At 36.5% G+C, this 21,395-nt stretch overlaps 1 pseudogene; it reads right to left on the reverse strand.

Annotated features, from left to right (window-relative positions):
• Positions 1-5,617: 5,617 nt before the first annotated feature.
• Positions 5,618-6,115, reverse strand: LOC149147475 (SKP1-like protein 13 pseudogene; annotated as a pseudogene).
• Between the last annotated feature and the right edge of the window lie 15,280 nt (positions 6,116-21,395).

The raw sequence follows: 21,395 nt of genomic DNA on the forward strand, positions 1-21,395 counted from the left end.
AGCCGCTACCATAGCCAAGAAAAAGCAAAAAGGAAAACAAAGTGCACAAGAGAAGAGTACTAGTTCATACTTAAGAAGGAGCACTAGGCTAAAAGGAAAGGGGAATAAAACCAAAGAAAAACAGACTCATTTTATTGATTTAGATGAAGAGACACTTGAGAAATCTCCAACTCAGCCAAGCATTGAGTCAAGTCCTCCACGTGAGGAAAGCCCTTTTCGGCCGGAAAGAGAGAGCAGTCCTCCTCCACCAGATTTTGAGTTTAGGTCGAGAAAGACACCTGAGGTAGATTCTAATCAGCAAGAGGCATACAATTACCTAGAAACCTTAGAACAATCAGCTGCAGGACCAAGTACCTCTCTGCCACCTGATGCACAAGTTCAATCTTTGAAACATGAGATATTTGAGTTAGAAGTCCTAAATAGGCATATCATACAAGAAAATGAAGCACTCAAAGAGCAGAGTAAAGTAGACAAGATTTTCCATGATAATACTATGCTCCATTTAGGACTGTGGCAAAAAAAAAATAGAAAACTGAAGAAGAAGTGCAAAAATTTAAGCAGAGCATTGATTAACCTCAAGTTCAAATGCCTAGTGAGGAAGCCAAGGATGATGATAGCATCAAGGAAGAAGAAAAGAGGGCTAGATGTCCTTGCAGAAGTATCACAACATATGGATTAGACGGAAATAACTCAATTTTGGTTGCCTGAGGACATGCAACACCTTCACAGTGGGGGTATGTTGAGCCTCAAACCTGCACCTTCCTATACACCCTCTCAGCCTTCCTTTTCCACTTATTTCATCCACCCAGTTGTTAAATCATTGCATTATAGTCTAAAAAGAGCTTTTTACATGGTTTTCTGACTATGCTTATGACTGTTGTTTAGTTTAGTTTTTGTTCATGCAGCTGCAGAAACTTGTCAGTTTCCGCAGCCAGCACAGGATTCCGTAGCTATTTTGTTACAGGTGTCCCATGAAGAAACGAGCCACATGGGCAAGCTCCAAGTGACGGATACATGGAACGTGTCCCTTCGAAGCAGCCAAATGATCCATGGAAGGTCACGATCAACGAAGGTCAAAGGCAGAGCCAACTAAAGTGTTCAGCGGTGGCACCTCTCTGTTTTGAGCACGTGAACGTTACGTGGCACATTCCTCAGCTCACGAAGACACCAGCACACTTGGAGATCACTTCTATAACCGGAATCTAACAGCAACCACTCAAGAGATTTAATAGACATGATGACAGTTATGCTAGATCTCGGCTGAAGGGATCTACGTGTCTTTGGCAACACAGTCAATAGCGTAGGAGTTAGTTAGCTAGTTTTAGCATTTTGTCATTATAAATAACGCGTCGATGAACGTTGTAAAGAAGTTTCTCCTTGATATGTAAATTCTGAATTGTTGTGTTGTCACCCCACTTTTTATACGTGTTGTTGTTTTAATATATGAGAAGACTTTTCTGAGCTTATTCGTGTGACTACTTGTTGACCGGCTGAAGTGGCAGAGGGCCCCTGCGCGTTGAAGCCTTGTAAAGTTTTCATTTGGTTTTATTATGTTCTTGTATCATTAGCTTGTACATAACACACTGTTTGATGTTTCTTAACTCACTGCTATTTAGATTTTCACCTCTGTTTTCTTATAATTGTCAAGTGATCAATGATTTTGATTATGTCTGCCTCTAAATAAGAATTACATGAGCTATGTACAAGATTGTTATAGTAGGTGGAGGAATATTGTGGTATTATAATTCAAATTTCACCCTTTCAACAAACATTTGATTTTTTTTTTATCATGAATGCTAATAAGGCTCTAAGCAGAAATAAGAGCTCTGAAATCTATGACAAGGAGGGAGTTCATTTGAAAAAGCACAACAACTATGTCACTAATAGTATATAGGTGCAATAGTCTTTTTCAATAATGTATGGTACAAAGCATTTCTTTTCCGTACCTCATCTTGTTGCAATTTTATCATTCCTGCACTCGATACTTTCATAAGCATTATAACATGGTTTTAGTTGGCACTGTAATAGTGATGTTGTAGACTTAATGAAGGATTAAAAAATAATGACATACCAGGTATCTTAATATTTCTTTACTAATATTTTTTCCAACACTTTTGTTGGGAAGCATAGTACAATCATTAATCTCTAAACATTCCCCTGCCTTCTTCCATGGTTTTGTAATCTTATGGTTTGGCTTGCATGAGGACATGCAAGAAGGTCAGCGGTCAGCTTGGGGGAGTGTTGAGCCTCCATTTTTTCGAGATCTTAATGATTTTACTAAATAATTTTATCATTATTATACTTTTTACGAATTATTAAGTTATTATTTAGAGGCATTTAGAACTGAAAATTGTTGATGAATGAACTCGTCTTTTTTTTAATTTAATGTGAAAATGTCATTAATAGGCTCTTTTGTGGTAGGTGCTAACATTCCTATAATAGCCATTCCTGTACCAGCTATCTTGCACCACCGATTCCTGCACTAGTTGCGCCTGCACCACATTCATGCACTAGCTATTCCTGAACTAGCTGTTCCAACACTAGTTGTTCCTATACCCGTGGTTCCTGCACTTTCGTGACTTTATATTTCACTCTCTACAAGACTAAAGGATTAGCGCTAAGAGCATAAATAATATTAAAATTATTGTTTGAAACTAAAATGAAGCCATGTGATTAGAGAAAGGAACGCTTTCCAGGAAGAACAGGGATATTTAATATGGAGAAAGAATGAAAAGTTTCACTATTTTCATAGTAAGAAAATGGAATTGGTACAACATTAATATTTGACTCGTAGTGGGGAATAATAGATTGCAGGATCAATTGAACATTGTTGAAGATGATTTGGAAAAATTCATATTCCATTGATAAGCTTACAAAGCATAGCTGGAAATATTCAGTTGGCGTAGTTTTGTATTATCTTCCAAACTTAGCCAAATCGGATTTTCTAGTTCCAGTTCAAATTTGTTTTACAAACCATGCTAAAATCGTAAGGAGGGGCAGCAGCGCACCCAGAAGATTAGTAATCGAACTCACCGGAGACCTTAGATTTGGATCAGGCATTGTACTTTACAGATTGCGGAACAGGGAATTTGATCTTGCTTTGCAGGAAAGGAGGAGTTGTGCTTTGAGTGGGATGATCCATGGAGGGGACCACTGGAGCCAACACTGCACTATTTAATGAATCGGTAATAGGGCTTCTACAACGAATTTCTTTGGCATTTAATTTTGAATTCTGGTTTCTACTCTCAAATGAGTTTATTTGGCAATTGTTTCTAAGTTTTGTTTCTCCGGCATGTTTTAAGACTTTGATTTAAATAGCTGCAAGGGAAATGAGCTAGGTGGTTGGGCCCACCAGCCAATATGTTGCCCCAAACCTCTTATTTTTCCTTTGCTACATTTTTCTCTACATAGTTCCTAGAAGTATTTGGTTTTAATAAGCTTTCCTTCGTAATTCTTGATTTCATTTCTACAAGAATGGTACAAGCACACTGTGTGTACTAGTGCATTTCTTGTTCTGCAAGTTGATTTCATTTGTTCAGTTTTTCAAGTCTTTTACTCTTTTCCTTTTGCGAAATTCCTTTATTCATTCCTACAAGATTGGTGTATGTTTCTAAACTAAAGGCATTATTAATATCTCAAGTTTCTCTTGAGATTTAATTGTGCTATGATCAATATGGAATCAACTTTGTAGTAACTTACAGGTATGTGCTTGCACTGAACAAGAAAGAATTGAATTTCATAATTAATTATTAAATGAACTTTGTGAGTTAAAACATCAAAAAGAAGATATAAATTACATGCACAAATGGTTTCATTGGATTAATTGGAAAGAAGTTTCCTTCTGATTTATTTCATGCTTTTCATCTTTGCAACATAACAATAATTTTTAACAGGTTTTACATCCTTTATTTCTTGAATCACTTTCTTTTGAATGTAGCCTACATTCCCTTGTCCCCTAGACGCCTGAGGAAGACTTACTACATGAGTCAACTCAAGCCAGAAGAGAAGCGAGAAGTAAATTCCGAGAGTGTATTTACTTTTCTGTGAAGAGTTTTGTTCCTTTTTCCTGAATGATCCTTCTTTTGAATTTCTTGTAAAATCTTGGTATCCTTAAGGTTGTATTAATGTCATATATTGTGCTACTCCTCTAAATTTACTTACCAATGCTAGTGTAAATCTTGCATTTATACCTCCCGACAATTGGCATGCCCAAATAGTCTACGCATCATAGGTGCGACACCAGCATAGAGAGAAACGAGAGATGATATAAGATACATATCCGTTTTATCTCGTTTGAACTTGCTGGAATTGGACTTCCATTGCCTGATTGGTTATAATGGATCCTCGTTCTCCTTCACAAAATTCTCAAGGAAATCTTTATCATATACCTTATGTGGGTCTGGTATATGGTTCATTCTTTTCATATCCTCCTCAAGGAAATCTCCTTCGGCCTTGTAACCATTAATATCGTTAAAACCATAACCGAAATCATGGCTCCGCGTGTTTTGTTTATGGATTTTGTTTTTGTGAATGATGTGGGTTGAATTAATTTCATCTAACTTATTTATTTTTGCAGAATGAGTGGCGAGAACTTGGGATTCAGCGGTCTCGCAGGTGGGCGCACTATGCTATTCACCGCCCTGAACAGCACTTTCTGTTATTCAGAAAACCTTTGAATTACCTGCAAAACCACCCATAGGAAGCACAACAAAGTTAATGAAATGAGTAATTTGAGTATGCGTTTAGAATAATAAAAGTATGAAATGTATATTAATTCTTGTTGGTTACTTGTAGTGAAGTTTAGATGATACCACAATCTTGGTAATGTGCATGATTTCAGTGAATGTAAAATTGTTAAAACCATAAAAACCAAATATCAACTTTTAGATATTGGAACTTAACATCTCAACTATGAAAAACCAGATATCAATTAAGTATTGGAAATTAACATCTCAAATGAGATTTATACTTAGATTCTTCAAATGCTAAGAAATGAAAATGCCAGGATTGACTAATCTTTTACTTAGTAGTTTTTCCTTAATCAATTATTTATCCTAGGAAATTCTCACCATTGGTTGTACTAACACGGAGTATGTTAGAACTAAAAAAAATATGCTATTGAATCTTAAAAGATATTGGGATTCTTGCAGAAAGCTTCTTTAGTCATATTGTGAAGAGTTACTCACTCATTCAAACAATCTAACTAATTTACAAAAAATAAATAAAAAAACCATTAAAATCATCCCTAATTTGATCTAAAGTTTTACTCTAAATATATCATTAGAAATAATTGTGGAAAACATCTCCAAATGTTCTAACCTATTGTAATGTAAACAATTTTAACTAAATAATACTATGTCATATAAATTATTATAATTCTATGAAACTATCGATTTCAATTACTTGAAATAATTTCATAATAAAAAATCATCAACAAATTTATTATTATCGCAACTAACTATACAAATCTCAATCTTAATTATCGTAAAATCATTAATATTAAACCATGAAAAGAGTCTTCACATTCATCAGAGAGTATAAATCATTGAAATTCAGCATTCTTTAGAAACGCAGCATATGATAGCAATTGATTTCCAGGCCTGCCTCGCTGCCACGCCTAGTGCTGAGAAGTTGAATCATCTTCATCTTGAATATTGAGAATTCGACGAATCTGTTGGGGAGTTTTACCTCTGATCATCTGAGCTATAGCTTTACATGTCAAGTCGAGAAGAGTCTTTATACACAGATAATTGGCTGCCACTACCACTTTCAAAAGGGTTTCATGATCATCGAGGCTTTCAAGGAACTCTGAATCCCACCTACTGCTGTTAACATCATCAGCCGCATGGTATGTGCAATATTGGATCACCTTTTCCAAGATGTTGCCGGAAACGAGAGGCAGAGGAATAGTTGTGTGGGTGCCCAAGTCGTCCATCACCTTCTTTATAATCTGGGACTGAGAAGCCACCGCGTCCTCCACTTGGAATATTCTTCCATCACTGCTCATCAATCTCACAGTACCTGTATTATTACCGTGACTGGATTCCATTCTCAAGGCACGAGCAGACACGTCAATGAAATGAAGAAAAGGATTAATGATGGTGCTTGGTGCCATGTTACGTCTCAACGAAATGAAAAGCAGAGAGATGCTTCCACTTTATCGGTGATAGTACAGAGTTTAATCCCTCGCGTTCATATTAATAGAACACAGTTCTTGCACACAACCAATTTTCTGAGGGCCGACAGAGCCAAAGACATGATCTTCATCTATTTTTTCGAAAAAATTGTTAATATTTTTTTAATTAATTAATTTAATTAAAAAAATAAAAATGACATAGGAATTTTTTTATTCATAAATTTATTTATCTAAATATTTATTTATATAAATAATTTTAAAATTACCTCGACTCACTTTAATTAATTTCAAATTTCAAATTTTTCATATATATATATATATAATTAATTTCATTTCAGCTTAAATTATATCACTTTTGTAGCAACAGCAAATAGTCCATAACATTTACATAATCTATTTATTAAAATAAACAATGAGAAGAAACAAATATATGTCATTGCACTTGATGTTATTTTTGCATCCAAGACATTTCTTTCTCTTCTATTTCACTATAGAAATAAACTTTCAAAAAGCTTTAATTAATGTCTTTTCTTAATATCATATATATTTTATTGGTCTCAATGACACGGTCATTAAAATAAACACTCTAGATTTGTCTTAATCCCTAATCTACCAAGGGCCAAGAGGAATCAAATCTCTCAACGTGCAAACGTGCAAGCCTTTTTTTGAGAGCAAAACTTGAGTAAATGTTTGCAGCTCCAAATATTTGATCCCTCTCAGCTTAAGAGGGATCTAGGCTCTTTAATATCTATATAGTATCTTGTCATATTGTTATAAAATATTTTGATTTTGAAATAACTTATACTTTTTTGGCATGTAGTATTGATAAGTCATGGTATTGGTCCATGGCATAGTAACAAAGTCTATTAACAAGTTCATAATATTAATGGAAAAGTGGGGTGAATAAATACTAATAAGAATGTTGCCAAAATATTTTGATTGTGAAATAAGTTATCATATTTGGGCATCTAGTATTGATAAGCCATGGTATTATAGCAAAGCATATTCACTAGTTAATAACAAAATAAAAATATAACAAATTGTTTTTTCTTATTTTTATTACTTTAAATGTTTATTATTAATTGATCCAACATTTAAATGTTTACAACCATTTATTTATTATTTTTAATCATGTTTAATACTTTTCACTTTTTATTAATTAAGAAAACATTTAAATGTTTATACTCGTCCCCATATCACTTTTAACTTTTAACTGTTTTTTCACTAAATCAACATTAAGAATTGTTTACATACTTACATTACACCTACACATATACCTTAGAGTTCATTTTAGATTTTCTCTTGATGCAATTAATAACATTTAAACTTATGTTTAATCTTTACTAAAAGAAAAACATATATTTAATTCTTCCACTTGAATATGAGGAACTGTGAACAAATATATATCACTTGTTTGATCTATATTTGATCCGGATCTTGGGAGGAGACCCCCAAGATCTAAAAGATTGAAATGGATCTTGGGAGGAGAGACCCCCAAGATCTGAAAACTTGCATTGCTAGAAGAAAAATAGGAGGAGAATGCCCAATAAACAAAACCATAAAGAAACTTTTATTTAAAATCGTAATGGAAATAAACTAGCTAGGGCGATGGTAGCTTATCTCTGAGAAGATATGTGTGGCTACATGCCTCTGAACTGTAAAGACTACATTGTGGCAGACAATCTGTCCTTTTACAAAATGTGACTTGTTACTTATAGTATTTCTCAGTTACAATACCATGGGTCAATTCCATGGGTGAATGAATACCAAGGGTGGATTTTACAATACCACGGGCGGATGCCATTTACAATACCATGGGTAAATTCCATGGGTGAATGAATACCATGGGTGGATGAGTACCATGGGTTGATGCCATTTTCCATTCGGATCATTCCTCCCTCCTTAAGAAGCAATGGTCCCCATTGCGTAAAGTTCCCTCCTGCAAAGCCTCTGTTGAATATGAAGAGCCACTGAAGATAAGGGTTTTATGTGGTTAACCCAAAACCCTGATAAACAAAGATCCGAGGATAGAGATACCCTGTAATGCTTGTGACCAACTGCGATTGTGACAGTGTGTGGCCTAGCAAATGGACTTCGATGACAAGGATTTTATGCGGTTGACCCATAACCATGATGTTGGTTGCGGATGAAGTAGCAGGTGCTTACATAGCCCCCCAAGATCTAAAAGATTGAAATGGATCTTGGGAGGAGAGACCCCCAAGATCTGAAAACTTGCATTGCTAGAAGAAAAATAGGAGGAGAATGCCCAATAAACAAAACCACAAAGAAACTTTTATTTAAAATCGTAATGGAAATAAACCAGCTAGGGCGATGGTAGCTTATCTCTGAGAAGAGATGTGTGGCTACATGCCTCTGAACTGTAAAGACTACATTGTGGCGAACAATCTGTCCTTTTACAAAATGTGACTTGTTACTTGTAGTATTTCTCAATTACAATACCATGGGTCAATTCCATGGGTGAATGAATACCAAGGGTGGATTTTACAATACCACGGGCGGATGCCATTTACAATATCATGGGTAAATTCCATGGGTGAATGAATACCATGGGTGGATGAGTACCATGGGTTGATGCCATTTTCCATTCGGATCAATATTGAATTTAGTCTCTTTTGTATACTAACCAAAAACTAATTAATAATTATCTATCAATTATCCTACTCTCAAAATTAGAGACAACCCATTAAACATGACTTGACACACTCCAACCACTCTTAACTAGTTGTAGCTACTCCACAACATGTAACGATCAAACAGGTTCATGAAAAAAAATGTGCAACACATACTACCAGGTTGGAATCAATTCCAACCAACAACTAAACAAAAATTCCAACCACTCTTAACTAGTTGTAGCTACTCCACAACATGTAATGATCAAATAGGTTTATGAAAAAAAATGTGCGACACATACTACCAAGTTGGAATCAATTCCAACCAACAACTAAACAAAAATGCCAACGATCTCTCCCTTCCGCAATGAAGGTAGCCCTAGGTGAACCATCCAACTTGCCTAATAAAAATCACCCTAAATTAACCATCCAACTTGCCTCCAAAATATAGATATCTTAACTCTCTCCCCTTTGACATCAATGGAAACGGGCGAAGCACCTCAAGGGTATCACTTTACTAGTCGTTCACTAATTATGTAGTGGAAAATTCTCCCACTCGCTAGGGAGACATGACAACAATAAACAACAACGATAACTCAACCAAACTCTCTTTCCCTCGTGAATCAACCATAGAGAAGTCTCCATATACACTAACATCACTCTCGAGCCGAAAAAACATCAACACATCATGACCATCAATATATCACAGAAATATACTAACAACAACAAACTCTATCTACACCAACGAAATTATCAGACAACCACAACATATTATAACCATGAACAATAATACAACATTAGAAGAAAAAATATCCACTGATCAACAATGATGTCCTCACCAAGAATATAGTAGCAGTACATGTGTGGTGGAAATTGAAAGGTAATAACATGACTATAAATGCTCTCTCAAGTAGGAACACAACATCTCCATCCTATTAAAAACCAAAGACCAGACATGCTCCTCCTTGATCACCTCCCACTGAAGATAAGAATCTCTTTACTTCTGATGCTTCTTACTTGTTAGATTTGATGATTATGTTTATTTCTTATACTTCTTGCATATGTATTTCAGTATATGGATGTTTCAAACCTCCTTGCTTAGATGTGATTAGTATATCCTTCCTGAGGATCATTTTGAGATGCAGATCTGGAAAGAGACAAAGATGTACTTGATGAAAAGATGACAAAGTTCTTCAAGTGGACTATGTCTAATGAAAAGGTGCACAAGTAATACCACAAGGTATGCATGATATGTTTCTGCTATTGGCTTGGTAAGCCCTAAGGTATGATGATAATGCCTCTTTATTTAATGACTCATACATGTACATAAAAGTGACATGGATCTATGTCTCCTATAATGAAATGTTTTTCCTAGTGTTTTGATCTTCTCAAATTCTATGAGGCTATCTAACATATATGGATAGTTCATTGAGTCCTATACAAGAGTATGGTGGTAATACTTATGATAAGCATGATTGACACTCTTGTTGTGTTGATAAAGCTTTATTGAATGGCCTAAGTTGATCTCATTAGTCATGTAGAGCATGGTAACCTTGATGTGAAAGGTATAAGTGTAAGATTGATAAGTAGATATCTTACTAACTATGGTCTTGTCTTGACAACATATACTGAATGTCCTAACTTGATGGAGGGACTTGGTAGAAAGTGCTATTATGATCATAATATTTGAGATCTATCTACTGCTTTGAGTCTAAGCCTTTGATGAAATATTGATGTCATGATGCTAATAGCCATATCTTTATGATCTAATAGATCTACTATTGCATGACTCTAGTAGACATTGGTTGCTTACATGAATGAACATGAATGATGCAGATCCCTAGTTAGAGGAAGAATCTCTTCTCAAGATTATTAGCCTTATTAATATTCATATTCTATGTTGTTGAAGTATGATTTGTGTGCATCTCATAGCATTGATCTGCAACAGAGTCTTAGATCTGAAGCCTGTACAAAAATTAGGGTTTCTGCTTGGGACGTAGTCACTGATCTAGGAGATCTCGACCCTAGATTCACCATGCTAACTCCTAGATAATGTCCACGAAGCTAAAGTTTCTCTCATGCTAACATGAAGGGGTCGACTAAAGATTTGACTGTTGTTCACCATCATCTGAAGCTTTTTGAAGTTGTTTAAATTCTAAATCAAAGTGTCTCTCACAAATTATGCCATTGTTAACTCATTTCTAAAATTGTTGATCATATAATGAAGTATTGTGCACAAAATCATATGGTAACATGGAAGATTTCAGTACCATAGACATATTGCAAATAACAACAAGATTTGCTAGCAAGAAAATATTGAATATTTTCCAGAACATGAACATGCAAACTAAACGTGTGTTTGGAGGTGACAAGGACATACATATAGATATGTCACTATGTTTGTGCTACAAGAGATTGGCATGCTTTTACATTACTAGTATATATGAAAAGTGTTTTGACATGATGCTTGACAAAAAAATTGAATTTATGATTGAGATGTGCTTTGATTATATATCTCTTTATGATAGAGAATTTAGGACTTAGCCTGATGATATGATTTGATGATTGTTGATTTTCTCTTCTATCAATACTATGCGGGCATGATGACCTATGTGGATATTGGCCTCCTTATTCCTATAAAAATGGTTGAGGTAGTGATAGTTGTGATTCAACATGAAAACGGAACCTGCATAACTCATCCTTCATGTATACATTTACACCTAGTGACATAAATGACTTATGTTATGATTACGATAATGACTTGATGAATCCTCAAACTTATATTGCATGGATTATCACAACTTGTTGATATCATAATAATCAAATTCATACTTGATATGAGCTCTGTCTGTCTCCTAGTCGAAAGTATTAATATTGTGATAATGATGGATTTTCTTATGGTCATAATCTGGATTCTAAAATCTGATGAGCTGACTTCATTGATCTATGTAAGGTTGATTATAGCTTAGCAAGGCATTATGCTTAGAGCACTGCAATCCAGATATGTCTATATTTGACAGTTTTCTGATGAATTCAGGATGATGAGTTCTAAGATATGGCTTTGATATTGATTATGGTTTCGATTTTATATCCCGATGGTCTACTTGTAACAAGTGATGATCCTCTCATGATCTAAACCATAGGGAGATGGATTATGAAGTCTAAAATGGTGTATCATGGCATGATGAATTGGTTTCTATAATTTTGGAAAGAAATTTCATATTGCAAATCTATTATAAAAGGTTTTTTTGTAAATCATTGATACTCTTATTTGAAGTTCAAAGATGTTTTTATATCAGCATGGCATCGAATAGTTGATTGAAGTATTTCTTATTTCATTTTTGAACAACCATATATATACATATGATGTGCATAGAACCTGAATAAATTCATGATTGAGCTAATTCACTCACATAGAGTTGCCGCCGAGCATGATTTGAAATACCCGCATGAGGTACTATATTTTGAGGATGAGATATTTCTCCTATGGGATGTATCTGAAAAGATGTATTGATGATATTTAATATTATTGTTGATAAGAACATTTGGATGTTGCATTAGTATGAGATCTTCCATGATATCTTGGATGATAGGTCCATAGCATGACCTAGGTTGATCATGATGCTACTAGCATGGCTAGCTATGAGGTAGGATACATAATTTCCTTAGAGAGTTATTTGAGCATGATATCAATATGACATGGTTATATATATATATATATATATATATATATATATATATATATATATATATATATATATATATCGAGATACTCTCACATATTGAGACAGTGCAATTGTTCGAAAAAAGTGCAAGCTTGTGGTTGGCGCCTCCTTGAGAGGGAGAATGATTATGGTATCTGTTTGTGATTTATATGATTATATATGATCTGACATGATATTCTATTTGATGTTCTGTATGAACATGAAACAACTGTTATTGAGACAAGAACATTGTAGCTATTCTCTCGAAGGCATATTGGTTTTTAGAGAGCATCCCCTCCAGATAAGGTGAAATGATGATCAAGGACACTGAGCCAAATCTTCCTACCATGTTTGAGCTCCCCATGTGAGGAATAAAGATAGAGAGTTCTCGAGGTTGAGGGAAATATGGACAATAAGAGGTTATCCCTATCTGTTATCCATAGGGTTGGAGTAGTAGCTCACCCTATCTTCATATTTGCAGAGTATACCCCAATGGAAATCATACCCTGATCCAAAATGGATTTAGACTCCTAAGTCTAAGTGTTCCTCACAGAGGAAAATAAAAGTCCAAGGAAGTTCCTGGAAATAGCCCCATGGTATAGATATTTTCATTCTAAATCTACTGCAACTTGAATGGGAAAAAACAGACTTAGGATGCAAAAGTTATCGCAGAAAGAAGATGCCCTTTGTTTCATGGAAAAATAGGAAAAATCCCCTAAGAATGGTATAAAAAACCTTTATAAAAGGAAATCGCATCGAATATGGTCCAAGAGGAGGACTTAAGTGGAGGTAGAAGAGACCTCGATTATCGATCCCCGACATATCGAGTTGGAGACGGGTATATGCACATGACATAAGGTAAGGACCTCAGGTCGATGCAATATTGTGATCGCGATATCGGCAGATAGGCATCAGTGGTGCCATGAGACAAGGGATAGACCCCTGGGCCAATGCAACTTGCGATGGTGATATATCCCATCGCAACGTCACGTCACCGCAATATATAGGGGTGATAACATGCCAAACCTAACAGATTTATAAGCACGACTTTATAACATTTGAGTTCCTCCATAGAGGGAATTTCCTTTGTATAAGCGCATTTCAATGTAAAAACAAAAATACAAAGGAAAGATGCCCGAAGGGATAAAGCTAGACCCGAAGGGTAATATAGGTCTGATTTATAAAATTTGACTTCCGTAAGCAGGATTTCGGACAGGCCTCAAGCGGTAAATGGTATCGGGTCGGCTCTGCCTGATCCCATACAAAGAACGACACGTGGTTGGTAGAGGAAAACAACATTTTCGGGTCGGTAACCTCCATACCCTTAAGCCACCTAAAGTCACATACTGACCATTAGATCGGAAATCACCCAAATTGATAGTGGGGCTTGTGAAAATGACCGAAGGTGGACCTGATATGATTATAGGGTGGATGCGATAAATTTTCAAGTTCGATAGAAAGAGTTCTGTCGTGTTTTCCACGTATATCTCATGTATTTGGGATTTTACCCAAAACGCTTATGCGATGCGATATATTGCCTAACGGTGGACTTGATAGGGATTTTAGGGGGGATTTTCTACGTTTTCAGGTCTTTTCTAAGAGAAGGCCCCGAAACCTCTGTAATCACTCCAGATCCTCATACCATGCTACAAGTGAGTGTTTTTACAAAAAATGATGCATTTTGAAGCCAAAGAGCCATAGATATAGATGGGCAGTCGAACTAACAAGGAGTAGGGAAGCCACAAAGCCATAGAGAGATGATGATACGTAGAGAAACGGTTGGGGTAGCCGAAAAGCTAGAAAGGTACCTCAAAGGAGGCAGAGGGCTCAATTGAGAGCAGACAGAAGCAAGAGAGTAGGGAGAGTGAAAAGCTAATGTGCAAGTAGCTGAGGGAGTCTTTGGGGTCACTTGGAGGTCAAGTGAAAAGCTAGAGAGCTCAAAGTTGCAGAAAGCTAGAGCCAGAGCCATGAGCCAGAGCCAAGAGCGAGAGCCATAGCTAGAGCCAAGAGCCAAAGTGAGAGCGCAGAGCGAGAAAGCTGAGAGCTTCAAGAGCCAGGGATAAGATGTTGTCTAAACCCATTTTTTCTGTGTAAGCCAATGGATTTGAGTGAGGAGATTATCAAAGGATTGTTTCCATAATCCCAGAGAGCCTAGTCGAGTTGACTAGAGCTCATGGTGATGTAGCCCAAGAGTTTTGGGTGAACCCCTAATTAAATTGTTGTCTTATGTGCTTGTTATTTGCTACAATATTTTACTATTATATGCATGTTATATCATCATAAAAAACATAATTTTAAAATCACATACACAGTTTTAAGATAGACGTAAGCATACACCCTATTGTCAAGAACATTATTAATTCCACATTGGTTAATCACAAAGAGTTGGGAATATTTAAGCTTTGGAAGTCGAAGAGGTTCTTCTAATCTCACAAGAAACCTTTAGAGCCCGATTTTCAGATCAGGTGGTATTAGAGCCTGAGATTGATTAAGTCCACCTTCGAAGAAGGTTATATCAGAATTCTTGATGGACAAAGAAAAGATTGCTTGTCTGAAAGGTGTTTGGGTAGTCAAGGATTGATTGTCTAATTGATTTTATGCGTGTTTGTAGACTGACTATTGTTTGACTTTGTAGAGGTGAAGGGAAAGCTATTGATAGCTCATTCGAGGAAGGACAAGAAGGAAGAAGGGCTGAAGACATTCTTCTATCGCAAAGGACCTCAAGGCAATCCCTGAAGCACAAGAGATTTGTTGCAAAAGGTTATTGAATAATCTCTTTATTAATCTTGTTTGAAGTTCTTTTGTTCATTGGCATAATGAATACTTCTACAAGTGAGTCTTCAAATTCTTCTTTCTTCACAAAAGTCTTTGATGAAGACATGAAGCAAGACTTATTCACCATTATGGATATGGTGAGGGAAATGTATGTGGATGGAAGGAAGAGCAGCGTACTTAGAGAGCAGTTGAATTCCATGGAGGATGAGAAGCAGATGCTTTCTGACAAATTGCAGGAAATGGAGAGGCAAATTCATATTACGAATATGAACCTAAAAAGAATGCATGAGTTGGAGTCACAACTCTTTGTTGCCAAAGAAGCCTTAGTCAAGTATCAGCTTGAAGAAGAGGTAAAGAGTTCTTGTTTGTCTTCAAACTCGTCTAAGAATGCCTATATTGGTTCTTTTGAAAAACATACTATAGGCATAGGTTCCAAGCTAATCTCCAAGATGGGCTATGAAGGAAAAGGCTTGGGTAAACATGCACAAGGTATTGTTGAGCCAATAATAGTTGAGGAAAGGCCTAAGTATTTCGGTCTTGGATATGGAAAAGCTTATGGAGAGAGTTCCAAAGCTGCCATGAAGACCATTGAAACAACTCAATGGGGGGGGGGGGGGGAGTTGCATTGCAAGTCTTCCACCTCAAGAGTGTGAAGATTGTATTCAGGAGGAATGCAATAGCTTGAAGCATCATTTGCAGGATGCAGGTGTTTAGAAGCACACACTTGAACCAGAGAGTTGTGGAAACTCTGAGATCCTTGAAGATATTGATGACATTCCAAAGGGAGCCACTTATTCATTTAATTTACCTCCTCATAAAGGTTATAAAGGTGAAAGAGAGAGGTATAAATTTGGTTTTAATCATATTCCTTTTGATTTTGCAAAGCATGATAAATTTCCACATAGATATGGGAAAATAATTGCTTGTTCCTTTTGTGGTTTGGATAACCATAATGTTCCTGGATGTTGGAAGAGAATGGCCACATACACAAAAATTTTGAAAGAAAAGAAGCAAGAAGCCAAAGGTCCATTGGACAAGGCAAATCATGATGTCAAGAGGATGCACATGTGTTTCACCTACTGCCATAAGCAAGGGCATCTTGCTGAAAGATGTTGGACTCTGATCCAGCAATGCTTCCACGAAAGCTAAAGAAAGTGGAAAGAGAAGATGGCAGAAATGGAAAGGAAGTTTCCATGAATGATGTGTCTCGGGATGATTCACATGTTGATGCTGATGTGCAGAAAAAGGTAGTACATTTGAAAGGGATTGGTGAGAAATGCTTAGAGTTCTTATCCAATTAAGATTGCATGTCTATTGATGCATCTATTTGCATTTCTTTGTTAATGAGATGCAAGTTGTAGGTTCTTACGAAGAAGGTGAATGGAAAAGTTGAGTAGGAGGCTCACATTGTTGCTGCAACATTATATTTCATTTCAGCTTCGAAAGTATAGTGTGCTTAAGTGAAAGTTGAAGGATGAAATGCATGCATGAGCATGAGATGCATGACACAAGGACGTTGATGTTTTCCTTGTATTTGAACATGTATGTATGATTAAATTGAAGGGTTCATTGCTTTGTTGTAACATGCATGTAATGTTGACTTGAGAGAATTTAACTTGGTCTCCAAGATGGAGATAATAATGAAGTCCTAATGGTCTTTTTCTACATGCTTGACTTGAAGGGTCATTTGTTTTAAAGGCATGTTTTGTGGGCTTGTTGCCTAGTCCATCATTTTTATGCAAATGTAATACATGGAGGTGTTCCCAAGATGTGGAATCTATTTATTTTGTTGAAGTAGGAGTTTAAGGCATCCAATTGTTGTCTGTATTTCCATTGTTGTTAACAGTCATTGTCGACAACTTTTCAAACAGGTACAAATGAGAATTTTGTGAAGTAGATGTACTTCAGATTTGTTTGAGCCACCTTGGATCAATGATCAAGGCAGAGAAGTTCAAACAACCTTTTGTGACCATTTTAGCAAGAGTTCTGTAGGAAGGCAAGGAGGAATACAGTTCTTCCTAAGAGGACCAACACATCCAGGAAGGAGAGTAGTGAAAGGCTTTGGTTTAGAGGCAATATGCAAGGCCAAGTGTATGGAGGCTAAAATAAGAGGGTGTTGTTACTCTCATTTACTGTTAAAATTAGTATATCAGTCTTTTGGAGATCAAAAGTCCTTTTAGTGGGAAGGAATGATCCAAAATGGATTTTGGATAGACTCCTAAGTCCAAGTGTTCCTCACAAAGGAAATCAAAAGTCCAAGGAAGTTCTTGGAAATAGCACCATGCAGAGATATTTTCATTCTGAATCTACTGCATCTTGAATGGGAAGAAACAAACTTAGGATGCAGAAGTTATCGCAGAAAGAAGATGGCCTTTGTTCTTTGGAAAAAGAGGCAAAATCCGCTAAAAATGGCAAAAAAAAAAAAAATTATAAAGGGAAATTGCATTGGAAATGATCCAAGAGGTAGACTTAAGCGGAGGTAGAAGAGACCCTGATTGCTGATACCTGACATATTAGGTCGGAGGTGGGCATATGCCCATGACATAAGGTAAGGACCCCAAGTTGATGCGATATTGTGATGATCGATATCGGCAGATAGGCATCGGCGGTGGCATGAGACAAGGGACGGATGCACGGGCCAATGCGACTTGCAATTACGATATATTGCATCGCAATGTCATGTCATACTGATATAAAGGGATGATAACATGCCGGACCTAACGGATTTATAAGCACGAATTTATAACATTTGAGTTCTACCATAAAGGGACTTTCTTGTGTATAAGCGTGTTTTGGTGTAAAAACTGAAATACAAAGGAAAGATGCCTGAAGTGATAAAGCCATACCCGAAGGGGAATTATAGGTGTGACTAATAAAATTTGACTTATGTGAGCAAGATTTTGGGCAGGCCTCAAGCTGTAAATGGTATTGGGTCGGCTCCACCTGATCCCATACAATGAACGATGCGTGGCTGGTGGAGGAGAGAGGAAAACCACCTTTTCGAGTCGGTAACCTTTGTACCCTTAAGCCACTCGAAGTCACATATTGACCATTGGAATAGAGATCACCCAGATCGATAGTGGGGCTTGTGAAAGTGACCCAAGGTAGACCTGATATGATTATAGGGTGGATGAAAGAAAATTTCACGTCTCATAGAAATAGTTCTGTCGAGTTTTTCATGTATTTCCCATGTATTTGGGATTTCACCCAAAACGCTTATGTGATGTGATATGTTGCCTAATTGTCGACCCAATAGGGATTTTAGGGGCATTTGAATGGAATTTCATGTCAATATTTCACGTCTGATAGTGTACTTTCTAGAAATCTCTGTGTAATGAAATTTTCTCCGTTTTCGGGTTTTTTTCTAAGAGAAGGTCGTGAAACCTCTATAACTGCTCCAGATCCTCATGCCATGCTGCAAGTGAGCATTTTTATAGGAAATGATGCATTTTGAAGCCACAGAGCCACAGAGCTAGATGGTTAGTCGAACTGACAAGGAGAAGCGAAGCCGCAGAGGCATAAAGAGATGATGATATGTAGAGAAATGACTGGGGTAGCCAAAAAGCCAGAAAAGTACCTCAAAGGAGGAAGAGAGCTCAATTGAGAGAAAGTAGAAGCATGAGAGAAGAGAGAGTGAAAAGCTAACGCGCAGAGTAGTTGAGGGAGTCTTTCGAGTCACTTGGAGGTCAAGTGAAAAGCTAGAGAGCTCAAAGCTGCAGAAAGCTAGAGCCGGAGCCATGAGTCAGAGCCATGAGCAAGAGCTAAGAGCCAGAGCCAGAGCTAAAGCCAAAAGCCAGAGTGAGAGCGTAGATCCAAAAAGTCGAGAGCTTCAAGAGCCAGCGCTAAGATGGAATCTAAACCCATTGTGTTTTGTGTAAACCAATGGAGTTGAGCGAGGAGCTTGTAAAAGGATTGTTGACATAATCCTAGAGAGCCTAGTCGAGTTGACTAGAACTCATGGAGACGTAGCCCAAGAGTTTTGGGTGAACTCCTAATTAAATTGTTGTCTTATGTGTTTGTTATTTGTTGCATTGTTTTACTTCTATATGCATGTTATGTCAACATAAACAATAGAATTTAAAGGCACATAAACAATTTCAAGATAAACATAAGCATACACCCTATTGTCAAGCACATTATTATTTCTGCATTGGTTAATCATAAAGACTTGGGAATATTTAAGCTTTGGAATTGGGAGAGCTTCTTGTAATCTCACAAGAAGCCTTTACAGCCCCATTTTCAGATCATACGCATAAGCCATGCTTGTTGGGAATATTGCTCCTCATATGGCCAATGAGTTGAGAGTATACTTGGGGGTGTACAACCCAAGGCAATTATGATGGAATTTTCATACCTTATCTTCTCTTTTGTATTGGTTCACATAGGTTCGATGGAAGGAGTTTGTTAAAGGGTCTAAAATCATAGGAAAATGTTTTCTTTGGGTTAGGGTCTTCTCAATCTCAGTCACTAGCACAGAATAGGGAATTTTGGTCCCTGCATTCTAGCACCTAAGCCTATGAGACTAACTATAGATCCTTGGAGACTAGTAGAAAGGATTATGGGAGCAGCTATAGCTTCAGTGGCAGATCAGAAGGTTTAGGTCCCCGATCACTCACACAAGGTATTCATAAGAGTGACCAGGACATCTTTGTCACTTGCATAACAAATAAGGGAAAGAATACTCGATTTAGGTGTAGTGCACCAAATTCACATGCATAAATACTTCCTAAAAGTGATATTGAAATCACAGTCACCTGCATATAGATGATGAGGGAGTGACCACAGTGTTTCAGTGGCACACTAATAGTTTTGATTAAAGCGATCATAGTTCAGATCTATAGTTTGATATATTGGCTTCAATTCACTTCAGTGACCTGGTAGATATAAATTTCTCTCTACTATTATAGAGATCTATAGATTTGTAGATGTTACTTTTTAGTTTCCATTAGGAACATATGTATTGGGCTCACTGAAAATCACAATAATGCTCAACAGTGTTTGGCACAGTGAGAGCAGTGTACGTCAATTGACATCAGTTTGTGACAACAAATTATAGCCATCAGTATGAGGGTTATAATTCCTAACATGATTAGATCTGTTTCATGGATACCATTATTTTTTTTCTTTATAGATAAAGTTATGGATTATTGTACTCTATTTTTCTACATCATTTGATGACAATCTAAGAAGAAGAATATTTGCAAGGGTTTTCCCCATAGTGTCTTTTTGCTTGGTCTCAGAGCAATCCTGGTGTCTCTACGTGTGTGTATGATTTCTTCTATTATTCCTTTTATATTCCATTGCATTGAGGATGATGGTGATGTTTTATTCTTTCTATGTAATTGCATATGTTGATCCATGATGACATAGATCTGAATAATGTAATGATAATATGGGGTGAACTTAATGTATTAATGTTGAAATGAAATTATCATATCAAAGAAGAATGTCACCCTATGAAAAATTAACACTCCTAACTATCATCATCATTACCCTGCAATCAATGACTTCTAGGTGAAGGTTACACTTCATGGACCACGAGATTGACTTCACATGACATGATTTCTATATGAATCAACTTACAAACCAATGACCCATATAAAGAACATGATAGTATGTTGTTGCAATGACACTAGAGGCCCATACATGGACTGAATATAAGACATCTATCAGTTCAGACACGGTTGTAGAATCTCTCAAGCCTCACATCAATACATACTTAACAAGACCCACGACTCTCTCTCTTCACTTGTGACTCCCAAATAATAAAACAACATGATACAATGCTCCATAAGAAAGTACATGGCTAAAAACAAGATATACAATGTAACACATATGGTTGTAATAATGCCTCCAAAACTTTCTTTAATCCATGACCAAAAATCATAACACTATCCAATGCATGGAACATTATACCAATGCACCAATACATGAGTTATTACAAAGTTGATATTGCACTCATTAGTTCATGCATAGCTAGAGCAAAAACTACAATACTTGCCCTAAGAAAGACTACTCAATAAACACACCAAAAGGAGTATCCACAACTCTCACACATCCAAGCACTCATTCATTGTCATTAATAACACATGACAACACTAGAAATCTGCATCATCAAATGTTAGCATCATCAACATCATAAGGCTCCAA

This window comes from Pinus tabuliformis, chromosome 9 (genome assembly GCF_031772625.1).
Source record: "Pinus tabuliformis cultivar Carrire ecotype Pingquan chromosome 9, CPIR1, whole genome shotgun sequence".
Classification (NCBI taxonomy): domain Eukaryota; kingdom Viridiplantae; phylum Streptophyta; class Pinopsida; order Pinales; family Pinaceae; genus Pinus; species Pinus tabuliformis.